The 17,989-nt window shown below is 35.4% G+C and overlaps 1 long non-coding RNA gene across 1 annotated transcript; it reads left to right on the forward strand.

Annotated features, from left to right (window-relative positions):
• Positions 1-2,455: 2,455 nt before the first annotated feature.
• Positions 2,456-3,588, forward strand: LOC122586475. The gene is made up of 3 exons (XR_006322007.1): positions 2,456-2,511; positions 2,866-2,933; positions 3,374-3,588. It is a non-coding gene; the product is annotated as an uncharacterized LOC122586475 (long non-coding RNA).
• The last annotated feature ends 14,401 nt before the right edge of the window (positions 3,589-17,989 follow it).

Genomic DNA, 17,989 nt, shown 5'->3' on the forward strand with positions numbered 1-17,989 from the left:
AGAGTATTTTTGGTTTGTTTTATTAGATAGTATAGATATAAATTTATGTTAAAAGAAATTAATTAATAGAAGAAAAAAAGAAGAAATTATAAGCAAACATTCATGCCAATCTATAAACCCTTATAAAGGGTATTGGGATTAAGATTTCAGCACTTTTTCTATCCCTAAAATACCCCTCCTCACAAATAAACCCTACACGACACGCTCCTTTCCCCCTTACTGCCAAACCATAACACACGCATAAACACACACACACACAAACACTACCCACCGCCCCTCCATCACCACCTACTTCCATCTCCAACCCTAATATCTTATTAACATCCCTCACTTCACTGGACCAACCACCATCGAGGATCAGAAAATTTATGGAAGTCACCTCCCAGCGTCGCGCTGGTCCATTTAATCCATCACCGCCGTTCAAATCTGGTAATTTCGAAGGGGAAAAACACATCCTTTACCAGAAAGCCTCAACCTCTTCTAACTACAGGTGAGTGATTGATTGGTATTTCTTAATAATCCATCGATATTTATTGTTAATAAAGTATATCTTTGAATTTCATTAACTTTTATATTATTTGCTGTCGATATTTTACTAGCATTTATTGGTTTGAAACTTAAACCGGTGGAATTTTCATCGTGGCCATCGTCAATCACCGTCGGCCGCCATCAATCACTCACACCGTAATTAAATTGGTGATTGATATATGTATATTTATACCCCTACTCTAAAAGAAAACCCGCCAATTATCACTGCCCCTTCTGCCATAACACACACAACAAACACACATATCTCACGGTCTCCACCCACCGCCCTCTACCACTACCTTCCATCTCCACCGCCGATTTGTCAACACCATCTCGACCCACCATCTCCACCGCCACTATCTTCTGCATAATTTTTTTTTATTTGCAAATCGCAGTCTTTTTTGATGTATGGGAGTCTTTTTTTTTTTCATTATCTTTTGATGTCGAATTTCTTTTATTCTGGAATTGCAAGTCATATGTTTGATCTTAATGTTGTATTTTTTTTCCCTTTTTCCAGATTTGGGATACATCTCTAACCCCTCTATGCGGCCAAAACTAGTGTGGAAAAACATATATTCAAGATCCCATTAAGTTATTCTTCATATTTTTCAATAAAGTCCCTATTTTTGCGTAGAAATCTTAAAAATACTAATAACGGGTGTTCAAGAAATCTCATTATTATAGTGAAATTTGATAGCTTTTCATCAATTAAGTCATACCCAGATAGGAATTTGTAAAGCTTTTGCCAAAATCTTTTAGCTTTAATAGGTGGATGTTGATATCAGATTCTTAATTTTTCATCTTGATCAAAGAAGGGTAAATGGGTGGGATTTCTATTGTCATCTTGCTTATTATTATTATTATTATTATTATTATTATTATTATTATTATTATTATTATTATTATTATTATTGTTATTATTACATTTTTTCTTTTGCAGCTTTTAGACACCCATTGTGTTTGATTGTTCGTTTTGGGGTTTCGAGGTTTTAATTTTAGGTTGAGTTTAAGTTGACTAAGTTTGTTTTAGGGTTTTCAGGTTTTCTTTTTCTTTACTAAGCAAAGTTATTTACATGCTCAAATGATTACTGTTTTTTTTCCAGGAAGTTGAGAGATTGAGGGAAAAAATGGAGTGAAGAAATTAGTGTTCTGTCATTGCAGGTATATATTTCATCTTTTTCTTATGCTGCATATGTTATAACCGAATTCCTTAATATTTCTTTGTTTATTTTCCTTTATTCATCAATCTGTATCTGTTTTTTTAAACTTAAATTGGTATATGGTTCAAGTTCTCTGCATTATTCATGTGTTAAGTTTTTTGGATACATGTATATGTGTGTATTGAGTTTCATCTATTTGAAGTCATAAATAAAACTTTAGTGCAACTTATAGTTGTGAGTTTGAATTTCGTCTAGGCTCATAGTTCACCAAGTGAGGATCTCGAACTTAGTCGAGAGGAAAAGAAGCATATCTTGAATAACAAGAATGTAATTTTAAACGTGATTTGATGAAATGGTTTCTTTATTCCAGCGGGATATAAGTTGCGTGCATGCTGAAAAAATGAATTGTTGCTGGGTTACAAGTCATGGCGCAACAGGTGCACTTGCTAGATGGTAAGGTTTTTGAAATCTTGGAGGTGGTTCTTTTTTTCTTATTATGTTAGATTACTCGAGTTATACTAAATTACAATCTATGCATTGTTTGGTTCTTTTTATTCTATATTGCAACACATGTATAATAATTAGTATAAATGGTCTTATGTTCTAAATTGGTGTTGTCAATTGCAGTCAAGAGGTAACTCACCAAGTGCCTCTTTTGTTTCATAAAACAATGTGATTTTAGTGTTGAAATAGTTAAAGGCCTGAATAATTTAGAGTTGCAGATTGCTCTTGGTAATATCTTGAAGTTCTGAAAGAAAAACTGACAGCTTGATTTTATTGGCGGGTTCATTTACTTCATATTGGCCTTTTCAATGTTCCACAGGTATATATTATGTTAATATTCTCATTAACCTGTACTTGAAGATTGAGAATACTTCCTTAAGGTTTTTTCATAGTGCAACCTTGGCCATATCTTAAAGAAAAACGATACATTTACGGGCCATGTTAGGAGCTTTTTTAGGAATGTGTGGGATGCTTTTATGTACATGCTTGGGCAATCATATGTGTCATCTGTGGGGTGCCATGCTACTGTTAGTGGTTGCAATATCACAAAAAAGAAAAATAGTAATCAGAGTTTTGCATGTTTCAGTACACCTTACAGCTACTTTAATTCTCATCCTACTTATGGAATTAGGTGTTGAATTATGCATTTAACATAACCTTTTGGCTACTTCAGGTCATCACACATTATATGAATGGTACAGATCGGTGGAAAGTGAGCACTTTTCTAACCCTACGTGTCAGGTAACTCATTTATCAAGTATCTCATGTCCGTTTTTGATGTTCCAGAGGTTCAATTCTTATAAATTTGGTACTATTTTATCTCCACTTAAGTAAAATTGATTTCTTGTGCAATAATGTTATTGCTGTGACATGGAGCAACATATGCAAGAATGAGATGATTTCACTCTCACGAGAGGGTGCAGCCATATATATGATACTTGGGCTTAACATTGATATGGTGGTATATAGCATTGATAATTTTTTTCTTTGTAAGTATTACTTATAACACTATAGTAGTACTCATATTTTACTCTTCAATGGTATTTAAAACAGTTAGCCCGTTAAGAATGGCCGGTTTGACCCATTTCCCTACTAGACCATCCTTTTTGCCTCATCTAAATATTAGATTTGTATATTTGACATCCATCTCTTGAAAGGCTGATAAACATTCTAATATGCAGGTTCTAAAGGAATGGAAGCTAAGTCCCGAGCGGGAAAATGAGGTGAAATTGCTGCAGCCGGCAAGCAACCATAGAAAATTTCCGAGCAACGGGAGGGCAAATGCTTTTCATCAGGATCATCTAAATACATTTAAGATTGTTGATCGTTTTGTCATTCAACCAACAGATAAATTGCAAGTAGCGTGGTAGACGGGTCAACAACGTCTCATTGACTATTTAGCTTAAAATAGTTTGAAAAATTATTTTCAGTTAGAGGCTTAGTTTGAAAAATTATCTTGAGTTAGAGACTTAGAGATGGACGACGTGTATTTAAAGAAAGAAAAAAGTGTATACTTTTGTTACAAGACAATGTATGCTACTTATTTTAGAGAAGTTGGTTTAATATGAATATTTTTGTCTCCTCATCAAGAGTAAACTGCAAAATTTGTTGACATGTGTATGCTCAATATATAGATATAGTCCAAACAAAGGTTATAACCGATAAAACTTGAAACCATGACCAGATTTTGCAATTTCAATTCTGGCATGAAGATTGATACGTTTGGCATGAAGGTTGATACGTTATCCAGCCTAGGATCTTGCTCCAGCTATATTGTTTTGGTAATCGCAATATGAGAAGTCCTATCAATGGTATCCCGCTGCAACGCGCAGGTACCATGCTAGTAGTGATGGAAGACATGGGACGAGCCCCGGGACGGGTCAAACCTTATGGTATTGGCTCATTTCATGGACGAGAGGGAGAACGAACCTCGGATTGACCCATAGTGGACACTTTTAGATCCGTTATTGAATGTTTCCTTAATCAGCTAACTATATAAGTTATAGATTATGATTGTTTAATCTGACTGAATTTATATTTGACGGTAAAATCAAAGTATGTTATATTGAGCAATGCTAACATTTCTTTATTTTATGGACTAAAGTTTAAAGTTCCTTAATGTTTATGTAATACGAAGACTTTTTCTAGATTGTGACGCGGACTTTGTGTTGATAGAGATAAAATACATTAACCTGGCGACTATATTTCTTGGCTTGCTGATAATAAGTTTACAAAGAAATATCATTTCTTTCATTTTGTTTAAACTCAAACCTTTCGTCTACTCCCACAACATCGATGTTTTTAAACAAGTCTTTAAGTTGAACTGATTATAACCAGGATGACGAGATAGACTGGCCGGTTTAACTCGTTGGGTATATTCATTTTATTTCATTTTTTATAAACATGCTACTAAGCACGTTAAAAAAATAGTCGAAATAGAATTACAATTAGCTCAAAAATGATCCCAAATAGTTATAATCCAAAGAAAATATATATTTTAAAGTTCACAAACAAGTAAATACATTAAAGTATATACATCATCATAATCATTGATAAGGCTTTTGAATTTGAAATGATCTATCAGGTTCAAGTCTCACCTCTCATATTTATGAGCTGATTTAATTGGGTTTTTTATTTTGAAAGATCTTTAGATTGTATCCCATACGTTCTTTTGATTTATGAGTAGCAGTAGGATTGTATGATCTTCTAATATAATTATAAAAAATGAATAAAAAAACACCAAAACCGATTAAACTAGACCGGTTGAACCAAGAAAATTGGCCAAAAGCCAGAAAACTAGTCGGTTCGAATTAGCTAAAATACTGGCCTTCAAAAACAGACATCCTTCCGAACCCCGGTCTATCGATTCGAGCCAACTTTTAAAACTTTGCGCAATACCACGATAGACACTTATTATCTTAGAGCGCTCCCAATAGAGTAAGTCCCCTCCTCGTCGGTTTGTGCCATCAAAGTGACGCTTGTGCCACTTGCATGTCGCTTTACGAAATCAATTCGTCGATTAACAATGAGCTTGTTGGGCACTTACAATAACAACATTTACGTCTGACTATATACAAAACACTCGGTGTACCACCACCAATAACAATCGTCACCACTACCACTGCAACTATTGTCGGATTGCACGGGTATTTTTAGTATTCTAAAAGAAACGGATTTAGAACACTTTAATCAAGTATAGCAAGTGGTTCGATGACTCGACTCCACTACACTAGACTCGACTCGTATTTCGATTCAACAACATAATGACTAGGTGACAACTAAAGCGTCCACTACAAATGAAACACTACACTTCTATATATAAGGAGGGAATTAATATGAAGTTAGTTTCCAACAACATAATGACTAGTTGTACCATCCAACTTTTGATAACTTAAATTTATTTAGCAATGGGCTTAATTATGAGAGTTTTTGAAAGATTATGGGTGCGTTTAGTTACTGAATTTTTTCAATTTTGGAAAGGTGATCAGACTTCTGACCATGTATGTCATTGATCAAAAACCTGACGTTGGTTTTATGCTTGTCACCGTTAAGCATGTGGTGCTACATCGAGTTTTTAACCTCGAAGAGAGTCATAGGTGGTCTGTAGTTTGCCATGGTTGATATGTTGATAGTTTATATTCTATGTTGTATGTGGTTTGTTTGATGAATATATATGTAGGGGTTGTGTATTGTAAAACAAGTATTAAAGTAAAATAAATAAGACATGATTTTGACCCTTAAATCATAGTTAAATTGATGTACGAAGATTCACGAATCAACTGATATACAATGATTTTCATGATGCACGGTGATTATCACTCAAGAAAAACCTATTGTTTTATTTGTTTTACTTTAATATTTGTTTTATTTTAAATAAAACTTATATGTATTTTGATAGTTTATATAGGAGTTGAAAAGGAAAAAAAACAAAAAAAAAACAAAGGAAGCACGCTCCAATGTTCAAAGCATTTAAAAAAAAAGGGTCACTATGTCACGTGGTCAGGTTTTAACGTTCACTAGCATCGGCCACAAGACAAAGGAGTCCTAGGCATTTATCATTTTTTCAAATGTAAGTTGATAAAATACATCTAGTACTGTCATCATGTGACTACATGTATCCATATATAAAAACTAAAGGTCACAGGTTCAAAATGTATCAAAGTCAAATTATAAAAAAAACTATTTATTTGATCCATGTATGAAAATTTAATAACTTACTGGATATGAATTTTATGGGATATTAATTTTAAATATTAAAACAATACATAAGACACAGAATCCTATCTAATTATCCTTTTTACGAGTAAAATAAATATGGTTTAGTCAACAGCATAGCGCAAGAATCGGGTGAGAAATAGACCCGCCAGATATGTTTCAAAGTCCGCATCCAACTCGGTATCTCGTGTGCCTCGTGATGTTGTTGCTTTTATGTATTTTTTTTAATATAAGATGATAATTATATATTGTTCAAATATTCTCATGTATTTTTAATTGTATATTAAAACTTACTAGTTTTTATAATTTAAAAAATGAGGTTATTTGTGAAGAACATCAGTCAGACGCCGTATTATTAATAGTAATTTACACCAATTGTTTATGTGATCATGTAGATCTCATATTGACCTCTAGGTTAAAATTAATTAACGCTTGTTATAAAAATTCCCTTGAATGGATTACGTGCATTTCTTTTTCTTCCTCGATGTTGTTCTTTGATTTCCTTCTTCTTTTTCAACATTTTTTTCTCCTTTTCCTTGAAACATTAATTGAATTAAGAGAGCGTTTGTTTATTAGAGGATTAATATTGGGTAATGGGTATAAGGTTTGGATATATGTAATGAAAGTGAAAAGGTAAAATATATATTTAAAACACTTATATATGGGTTAATCCTTCAATAAGAAGCCATAACAGTTATTAAATTTTGATTATTAGATGTTTCTATAAATATTAAACTTCGTTTGTAACAAACGATTTTTTTATGTTGTTTTAGTTAGGTGTGTTCATTATTTGGTTTCACCCGGAAAACCGCCCAATCCAATTGGATTTGGGTTAACTGGGTTTGGGTTGTTTGGATTTAGTTGGTTAATTGGTTATAACCGAATAAAAGTATCGGGTATTGGATTGGTTTTGGGTAAAAAAATAAAATTTGGGCCCCAAACCGAAACCCGATAAGTTAATATTGATGAACTTGGTTATATATATCGCGTAGTCAAAATGCAAGTATTCTAGAATAATTGTAGTATGATATCATGAAGACAACACCATCACTATATTTATGTAGTTAATTTACTTAAGATATGTTACAAATTTAGCTCTAATTTACTATCCATGATAAGTCGTTATATATGTTTAGTTTGATATTTGAATCATTTTACATTTTCGGATTTATTGAGCCCTAATCCATTTAAACCGAATGTTTTTTGGGTGGTTTGGATCGGGTGTTTACATTTTTGGATTGGGTAAATTTTTATTTAAGACCCGATTAAACCAAACCGACTAACCTTATTAAACCGAAACCCGACCGTTTGAACACCCCTAGTTTTAGTGTTCCTATGGGGATCCTTAATTAGCTTCTCATTTTATCGAATATCTTTATTTTTTTCAAAATAGTAGGTTATGTTTCTAGCCATCGATATGAATTCAATTTTCAAGTTGTAATTACTAGCTAAATAACCCGGGTTCAACCCGGGATTTTTATACAAATTTTGCTAATCAATAATAATCAATAATGCTTACTAAATCATTAATTGCGGGTATGTTCTATTATTATATATGAAAAAATTATATGTCAAATACTGAATCAAATAATGCAATAGTAATTGAATATGATGCAATAAAGTATTTTAGCATTGACTATATATCACAAATAGAGTGCAAGTGATAAAATAATACACGAGAATGAGAAAAAAAAAGTTACAAGCATAATAAGGTAATAAAACCTTTAAATGGATATCGGACAATTAACTTTTCATTTGCTCCACACCTTCAAGTTGAAGAGAATGAAGCTTTTTATGAAAATTATTACTTACTCGTAGTGTTCAAGAAGAAAAATCATTATGACAGCTAAATTTTTTATAAAATACACATGTTTGTACAGCCAATCCGTTTACCTAGAAAGGAGGAATGGGGGTGTTTGTGGTTGTTCGTTGGCGATTCCCTTCCGGTAAGGTGTGAGAACCTTTTGTACGCCAAGAAAGTGTGTGTGAGATTATGATCTCGACCTAGCCATCCTTCCCCCTATTTATAGGGCGTTCGTGACTTATTCCCCAAGTAGGGTTTGAATAGGTTTAATCGGGCCGTGCATATCTTCTCTAAGAATAAGGGATTTGATTTGATCTTCTATCCTAGAATATAGGATTCTTGATAAATACAAATCCTTTCCTTGTTTACCGAGAGCGATACGTACCCTTTGATCGTACTCTCCGTGATTGCATCTGGGTGGGTACGTCATCAAGCCCCCAGTCTAATGGGGTGACTCTGCGAAGATCATCGTATTAGACTCATACCCGCTCTTCTCCGCGCTCCTTTTATAACGGAATGCAAAGTTCAGGGTCTCTTGTGTAAATATATGTGGTAGGTTTTGGATATTAATGTGAGAGATAGTAGGCGCGTATCTCAAAAATTAAACCTCTTGATCGACGGTTCCACCAAATAAATATCACTTGGGAAACGGATTTCCGATCAAAATCTTCATTCAATCAAAAGACTGTTCCGCTGCGTCTTGAAAAAATCTTCTTCCATTAAAGGTACGATCTTCCTCCCTTGTTTTTTATTTTTTAGAATGAATGCAAAACGTGGTATTGCGACCACCAAATCTGTTGTCGATGCCGACACGCTTAGGGAATTTGTTGATGAATTTTTCCCCGGCCGCCATGCATCTTTTCGATTACCCATTCGTTCACAAAGTGCATTAAAACCCCCAAATGGGTTTGTTACTGTGTATGTGAAATCTTTCACCATGGGAAATCTTAGATATCGGTTCCCCAACTTCTTTCTTGAGGTTCTGAAGTACTTTAAGTGCCACATCTCTTTGATGCATCCCTTAGGGATTGCTAAGATAATAGCATTTGAGGTTGTTTGTCAGGCGTATGGTGTTGAACCGTCTTTGACCTTATTTAGAAAACTTGTGAGTATATCGGCCGCTGGTGACTGGATCACCATTGCAAATAGTCCTGGTATTGAGTGCATCATAAAGGGTGGTGTGGATATCCATGATTGGAAAGATGAGTATGTGTTTATGAACCATAGTTTATTCCCTCCGCATTGTGAATCTTTGTATGAACAAAGTAGACTAAAAGTCCAAAAGAAAGGTTTCTTTGGTGACCCCATTCCGGATGATGATGTTGGTGAAATATATGACATTTTAGAGGAGGAAGGTTTTGTGGTGTACCGTTATCCAGAAGGTGTGTTGTTTAGGGCCAATCTTATTCCTGCTCTCGCTGAAGGCGAGGAAGAATTTGATGGTATGCTCTTCTTGTGTGATCTTTATGTATATTCTACATGCTTTGTCATTGTCTTCATTTTGTTTTGCAGATATGTCGTATTTGAAGTTCGTGAAAAAAGGTACAAAGGAAGTGTCCCAAGCACCCAACCCAAATGTATCTGCACGCGGTAGTGTTGGGGAGAGAACTGGAGAGACAGCAGAGGTAGCTAGTCGTCCCCCTCCTATGTTGCAGGCTATTGATGTTGACCTTATCCCTGATGCTGGCAAGAGGAAGACCAACATGCTTCCCCCTGGTGGATCCATTGGTGCCCGTCTGAAAAGAGCCAGGGTCGCTGCTGCTAGCGTTCAGCCTGCAAATGAGGATGTTGAGGAAGTTAACACAAAGGCTCGTCTGTCAAGTAAGAAACCCAAAAGGTCTGCCTTTGCCAGGGATGCTCCAAAGACAGGTAAGAGTGCCAATTTTGTTGCAGTTCCATATATAACTTGCATTTTGCTTGTGCATTGCATGAATTCTTCATTCTTGCTTTCGCTATGTGTTATGTGCAGAATTTTATGAATTAGAGTGGATCTTCAGGACTCAAATCCCCAAACACACTGTTGATGAGATAAGAGCTGCAGAACCCCAACAGTTCTTGGAGTTGTATGATGAGGACTGTGATGCCCATACAACTATGACCACTGAGATGAGATTAAGGTTTGAGAGAGTTGCAAAAGCGTTGCAGGAAAGTACTCACCGGGAATCCTTGTTGGTTGACAATGAGACTGATCTTGAAAAGAAGCTGGCAGATTATGGTGGAGCAGCGTCTGCTCTTGGCACTTTGAAGGAGAAAGAAGACCAATTGAAGTCCCAGGAAACTACTTTGCATGCCAGGAATGAGGAGATCGCTAAGCTGAAGGCAGAGTTACAATCAAAGTCCATTGAAGGTGCCAGGATGTTGTCCCAGTCCCAAGCAGACAAGTTGTTGATTGATGATCTTTCCAAGCAGTTACAGGAGTTAAGGGTTGACCGCAACAGGATTGTGTCTGAGTATATTCCATATGTGTGCAGGACTTTGTTGGCTCATCCCGATGTATTGAAGGCAGTTGGTGAGGGCATATCGGCAAACAGGCTAGAGGAGAGGTCCAGAGTTTTAGAGGAATTCAGCCAGGAGGCCATGTAGACTTGGCTACCCGTCTTGATTATGACGCAGCGGCTTCCCAAAAGGTTGAAGCTGCTGCAAAAGACTGGGAAGATGCCAAGTTTCCTGTCATTGCCTCGTTTGCTGCTCACCCTGATTTGTCCGTGGATCAACTGCTTGTCTTGGAAATTTGAACAATTTGATTTGGTGGCTATGTAGCCTTGGTCTGTAAACAATATAATCTTCTTTAGCCCCTTAGTCTATCTGGGTTTCTTCTTTTGGGCCTGCGGGTCATTTGGACAATTTTAACTATGCTTATATTATGCACGTTAATTAGCTGCTTACCTTCTTCAGGTGTTTGCATACCATTCGTATGTTTGATAGATTGTGTACTTGCTTTGCTAGCAAGTAGATATGTGTGCTCTTTGCCTCTTCGGCAGTTCGAGCGTATTCCTTAAGATTTGTGCATTCTGCTTTTTTAGCAATGATGCATGTATATAGTGAAATCATAGGAGTATGATTGCAAGTGCCTTGTTTGGTGTTGTTTAGGCCTTTATTTTCTTTATAGTCATGACTTTGTCATAAAATCATAGGAGTATGATCTTTGCCTTTGTTGGCGTTTATTGAAATTATGTGTGTGAGGTTGCGATCCTTCTTCACCATGAATCATAATTTTTATTTTATTGAAGCATTGAATAGTACTAGATATACGAAATAGATAGACTTATTCTGCTTTGTGAGTGCTATTTTCGAGTTCTGGGTCTTCTTGCTTTTTTATTTCCATTTTGTGGAATGTATTTGCAAGTTCCCCTTCTTCTCTCCCTAGCCTCTGTTTCTTTGTTGGCATACTGGTGCCAGTCTGTCCATGAACTCTGGGTGGCTCGAAACTTCCCCGGAGGCTTGCTATCCCATCCTCCGTTTGAAATTTGACCATGTTGTGTATGACTGAGGGTATCATTCCGAACTTTTGTAGTGCTTGTCTTCCCAGGATTGCATTGTAGGGTGAGTGTCCTTTGATTAGCATGAACGTTAGCTCCTCTGTCCTCCTACATGGTCCTGCAATAATTGTGACTGCTAGGGTAACTTTTCCTGCAGGCTCTATTTTGTCGCCAGAGAAACTTATTAGCCGAGTCCCTGGGGGTGATAATAAGATACGCAGGAGTGGGTTATCCTTTGGGAACGCATGCTCGTATAGTATATTGCAATCGCTTCCATCATCAATGTGGATTTTGTCTACCCATCGTTCCTGTAGTATCGCTTTGATTATTATTGGGTCGTTCGAGACATTTGTTCCCAGTATTGGTGGAAATGAGATTTCTCCCACGCTCTGGATTAGTGCGTCAACCCCTTTTCTCTTCTCGACTTGTCTTTCTCGCCTGATTGTGTAGATTGTTGTCTGGGTATTGTTGTATTTCTGCTCCCCAGACTCATCTGCTTTTGGCTTTCCCTATTGTCGGATTCCTTTTACCAGATGCGCCAATTTTCCTGTTTTAATGGCTTCATCAATGGCTTTCTTCAATTGCATGCACGAATTGGTGTCGTGCCCTGTGTCATTGTGGAAATCACAATATTTATCTTTATCCCGTCTTCCTCTTTCACTTAACTTTGATGGGGTGGGGAATGTTTTTCCTACTGCCTCTGTGAGTAATATTTCCTTTGGAGTTTTTTGTCATTTCTGGCAGTGATATGTTATAATCTCTTCTCTTTTCTTCTCTGTTATATGGGCCATATCGTTGCTGGTCCTTATTTGATTGCCACTTTCCTTTTTTGTACCTTGTGTCATCCAAATTACTTGCTCCGATTTCTTTTGTGTCCAGGAATTTGTGGGCTTTCTTCTTTGCTTCATCAAACGTCTCTGCTAAATATGTATTTAAACATTCGACCAATTCTCTATTTCGGCAACTGTGTATTAGCCCAGAAACCCTTTGTGAATCTACTAGACCTGTGATTTCTTGTGACTCCACGGTGAATCTTTCTATGAAGTCCCTAGAGGTTTCACTTTCTCTTTGTTTGATGTTGTGGGCTGCCACATGTGTATTCTTGTGTTTTTTCTGTTGACAGAAATGCGATAAAAACTTTGTTTTGAGTTCATCAAAGCTATTTATCGATCCTTCTGTTAGACTGCCCAGCCATTCTCTTGCGTCGCTTGTTAACCCCATTCTGAATGCTTTACATGCCACTGGTTCGACCCAGTTTTGCGTTTCTGCTGTCCCCTCAAATTTTTGTAGGAAATCATCTGGGTCGTCCTTGCCATTATATGTCCCTAGGTGTGCTGGGTATTTCATGTTTGTTGGCAATGGGTGATTTTTTATCCATTCTGTAAATGGTGATTTTACTGGGATCCTGCTAAGAGTGAATGGTCTAGGTGTGTTTTGTTGATATGATTGTGGAGTTTGGTATGTGTTTGGTCCCCAGGTATTTGTGCCGAAATTTGGTCCCCCAGACTGATAGTATTGCCCGTACCCTTGGTTATATGCCCCCGAATTATAATGATAATTGTAATCCTGACCTGGTTGTGGTCCTGTATGATGATAGTGCGTCCCTGGGGCTTGTCCTGGCATTTGGAGTCCTTGTTAGGGTGGGTATTGGGGATTCCTTGTCTGCACCTGCGGAGTGGTTTGAATCGCTTGGGACCCGTAGGCTTGAGCATAACCCTGGGCGAAATTTTGCGCCCTTGGAATGTTAAGTGCCTGTGTATTGGTCAAGAAGCCCTGATTGAATTGGTTTTGTGAATTCTGTTGGTACCCTAGGGTGTTCATCCCCTGGCCTGTGTTTGGGGGGTGTTGGGTAAATACCCCCTGATTGGAGTAGCCCTGGTTACCAGTTCCTTGTGCCTGATATTGTGGGAGTGAATTTGTTGAGTATTGGGGGATATTGGTATACTGCGTATAATGTACGTATCCCGGCGCATTATGTTGTTGTCCTGAATTCGGCACTCCTTGTGCAAAACTATGATTGTTCTGGTTGTTTGAACCTGGGTTGTTCTGCCCCTGGGTGTTGGATTCTAGGTTTGTTTGACCCTGGGCGTTAGGCCCCATGTTGACAAGACTCTGGGTGTTTGACCCCGAGTTTGTTTGACCCTGGGTGTTAGGCCCCAGGTTGATATGACTCTGGGTGTTTGACCCCGAGTTTGTTTGACCCTGGGTGTTAGGCCCCAGGTTGATATGATTTTGAGTATTGTTTTGCGATCCCGCTGCATTGTTTGGCCTTTGGACTCTTGATCGAGGATCGTGTGGTTGCCTTCGCCTTCCGCTTGGCGGTGTGTCGCCGTCATACTCATCATATTCTTCATCGAGGTTGATTGCCCTACCTGCCAATTCTCCTGCGTCTTGAAGACGTCTCAGAGTGCTCAAGATGCTGGTATAGTTTTGCCTTATATATGCATCGTTGAGTGGGGGTTGGGCTGATGTGGAGGCATAGGTTGCCCCTGTTGTTGAAGGTGTTATGGGTGTGCCATCTTGATTTCGATTTAGATCTATGCTTTCTCCACCGAAACCAGGTGGCGGCCTATTTTCCTCGCTCATGATTCTAGGTTTTTAGTGTTTGGGAAAACAAAAATTTTGTAGATTTTGCTGTTCGGAGAATGTCTCACGGATGGCGCCAATTGTTTGTACAGCCAATCCGTTTACCTAGAAAGGAGGAATGGGGGTGTTTGTGGTTGTTCGTTGGCGATTCCCTTCCGGTAAGGTGTGAGAACCTTTTGTACGTCAAGAAAGTGTGTGTGAGATTATGATCTCGACCTAGCCATCCTTCCCCCTATTTATAGGGGGTTCGTGACTTATTCCCCAAGTAGGGTTTGAATAGGTTTAATCGGGCCGTGCATATCTTCTCTAAGAATAAGGGATTTGATTTGATCTTCTTTCCTAGAATATAGGATTCCTGATAAATACAAATCCTTTCCTTGTTTACCGAGAGCGATACGTACCCTTTGATTGTATTCTGCGTGATTGCATCTGGGTGGGTACGTCATCAACACATAATTATATAATTATAATCTTTTAGTTATTTTACAATTTAAAAGAAACTAATAGTTAAGCTACAAATTAAAGTATAATATAACTCTATATTATTAATAATAACATTAGCATAATAATATAAAAATAATTAATAACAACTCGTATAAAAGAAAGCTTAGACATAAAGTTTGTGAGGTCTTGATTTGTTATTTATAAGAAATATATTAATATTAAAAGTAATTTGGTTTCCAAATTAGATTAAATTATATAAAGGTTAAAAGAAAGAAAAATCAAAAGATTTATGATGTCATGAATTTTTAAAACTTGTAAGAAAGAATATGAAATTGACATATAAGATTTTTATTTAAAAAAACTCCTAAAAATAATTCTTTTTTATTTATATAAGAGATTAGGTCGGTTTTGGGGCTTTTTTTTTTACTCAAACCGTAATTGGACACAATAATCCGTTTTTCTCAAAACTTTAAGCATTGAACCATACTTTAACAACTCAATCGTCCCAAACCATCCCAAATACCCCCGTTTAGCCGGTTTAAACGCTTCGATTAAGACCCATAATCAACCACCACCGATTTAACATTAACCCTTACACTGAAATTTCAGTTTATTGGTGACACATCATCACTTAAATTAATATTAAAACCCATACTATATTAAATTAAAGAAACATGATATTCAATTAAAAATACATGATATTAAATTAAATTTTAAAAACATAAAGTTAAAAAACTTATTAAAAAATAAAATAAAACCTATAAACCAGTTTGTAGTTATTATAAAACTATAGGGGTATAAGATAAAAACTATTCAATTTTTTTTTTTAAGGTAACTTTTATTCACACCCTCGTCAAACATGCAGGGTTAAAAACAATACAAGAAAACTATTAATCTACATATAATTTACACCACTTTTCTCAATCTATTTTACCATATTTTGTTCTACTATTATACCACAAGAAACTCGTAGATCTGATACAAACAATTAAAAAGTAACACAACAAGATAAACTGTAAATGAGCTTATCTCTCTTATTCTTTGGAAAACACAGTCAACCGAAAAAAATAATCAAAATTTTCTTTGTTCGTCAGAAACACATGATACACGCGCCAAATATGATTTATAAAAGAAATAATAATAAATGAACACCAATACGCCCAAAGTAACAGTGTGGTGGCCAACAATTTTAAGGGAATACGCTGACAAATACGCTAGATGCGTTAACCCTCTGCGCCAAAAAATTGACGTTGAATACGCTGGCAATACTCTGACGATTAAAAATGGTCTTATATGAAATAACATATTTAAATTATCTTTTTGTTTAGATGGGTCACCATAATTAAGGAGCAAAAAATTTCATCCATAGTTGTTAGAAAAATTGCAAACCCAAAAAACATGCCATAACAGCCCCCCCCCCCCCCCCCCCCCCCCCCCTCTCCCTTTTTTTAATTACATTTATTTCAATTAACCCCCTCCTAGTTTATTACTTTTAAATTTATACCTTTAGCATTTATAAAAAAATTTATATGTATATATATAGGCTGATTATATATATATGTTATCAAAATTACCCAAAAGAAAAGTTAAACTTATGTATATACACTAGGTCTTTTACCCGCACGATGTGCGGCTGTTTAAAAAAGTTGTTCATGTTGTTTAGTTATATGAGAATAAATAACAATTTGTAACAATTATAACTTGTATTTTAAGTAGGTATATACAAATCTATATTTATCGGTAATGGAAATATTTATATATATTGAAATATATAAATCCAAAATATAACTGTTATTATTTAACTATTAATTAGTCGATTATAAGTTATACCAGCCTTTTAGGACACTAACGTGTTATCATCAAAAATTCATATATAATATCACATATTATACTTCATGCAATGTTAATAAACATGAAATTAAATTAAAGTGTAATGTAAGGTAAAACCATAACAACTACTCGTATTATTTTTGCAAACTGATATGTAATCCATTAGAATTTCATCACATTCATTCAAAATAAAATACTTTAGTAGAATTTAAGTCATCAAATAATGAAATTCGTAAAAGATGAAAAGCTTTAAAGATAAACCAAATTAAAATTACAAATAGATTATAAAAAACAAATCTATTATTCAAATTTAAGTTAAATTCAAAATGTCTTCATGTTTATTTTTTCGAAAAAGTAAAATCACCTTATAGTAATTTAAAACTCAAATTGCAAAAGCAAATAGTATAAAAATGGTGACATTGGTATAGAAAGTTTATGTCAATCAAGATTAAATCAGAATGCTAACACAACAATATTTATCTAAAAAAGAATTTGTTCATATTGAGATAAAAATAACTAAATAAATGATATCTAGAAAGGTAAAACTCGAGTTCACAAATAGAAGCGTTAATACTGAAATGAGAAATAAAAAAAATCATAAAGATGTTGATAGGAGAAAAAAACAACTTAGATGATGATGATGATGATGAGGATGATGAATAAGGTATAGAAAAAGAATCAAAAATAAATAAAAACGGAATTTGCATATCTCATACGAAACTTCAAAAGTGTGTTTCTTTGAGTAGCTAATATCACATTCATAGATATATGATTAATATCAAATTAATACTAAAATAATTAGAGGAGGGAAACAAAATATTTGTCAAAGAAAACAAATATCTCACGTTAAATAATATCTTGGGTTTTTAGTTTTATTTCATTTTTTTACATAATTAAATTATTGGCAAAAAATTATAAAAATGCCACATAGGATTGACGCTTATGTGTCGATATTATAAAATAGGTTTGAGTTGTAGGACCTCTAGGATCGTTCGGATTCCTACTATATATAGTATATATATATATATACCTTATCAAAATTACCAAACGGAGAAGTTGGATGGTTACCGGCGATCATTAGTATAAATGAGGTTTTAGGTGAAGGTTTGAGTCATTCATGTCGGGTGGGTTTGGGTTATTGGGGCTTGAAAATTGACAGTTTTGATTGAATTGGTTTGGATTCATTTTGATAAGAAAATTGTGAAAAGTGATTTTCGGATATGGAAGAATAGAGATGGAGAAAATAGGTATGTTTGATTTTGTTTTGAAGTTAAAAATGAAGGGATGTTGTTTTTGTAAATTAATTTTAGTGGTTGTTTGAAAATTAAAAAAGTTAGTCGTTTGGGGGAAGAGAGACGTTGGGGCTTGTTATCAAAGAAGAAAGCAACGTTCGATTTGTAACGAGCCAACAAATTTTTTTGAATGGAACGCTCCTCGTG

Source organism: Erigeron canadensis, chromosome 2 (genome assembly GCF_010389155.1).
Source record: "Erigeron canadensis isolate Cc75 chromosome 2, C_canadensis_v1, whole genome shotgun sequence".
In the NCBI taxonomy this organism is placed as follows: Eukaryota; Viridiplantae; Streptophyta; class Magnoliopsida; order Asterales; family Asteraceae; genus Erigeron; species Erigeron canadensis.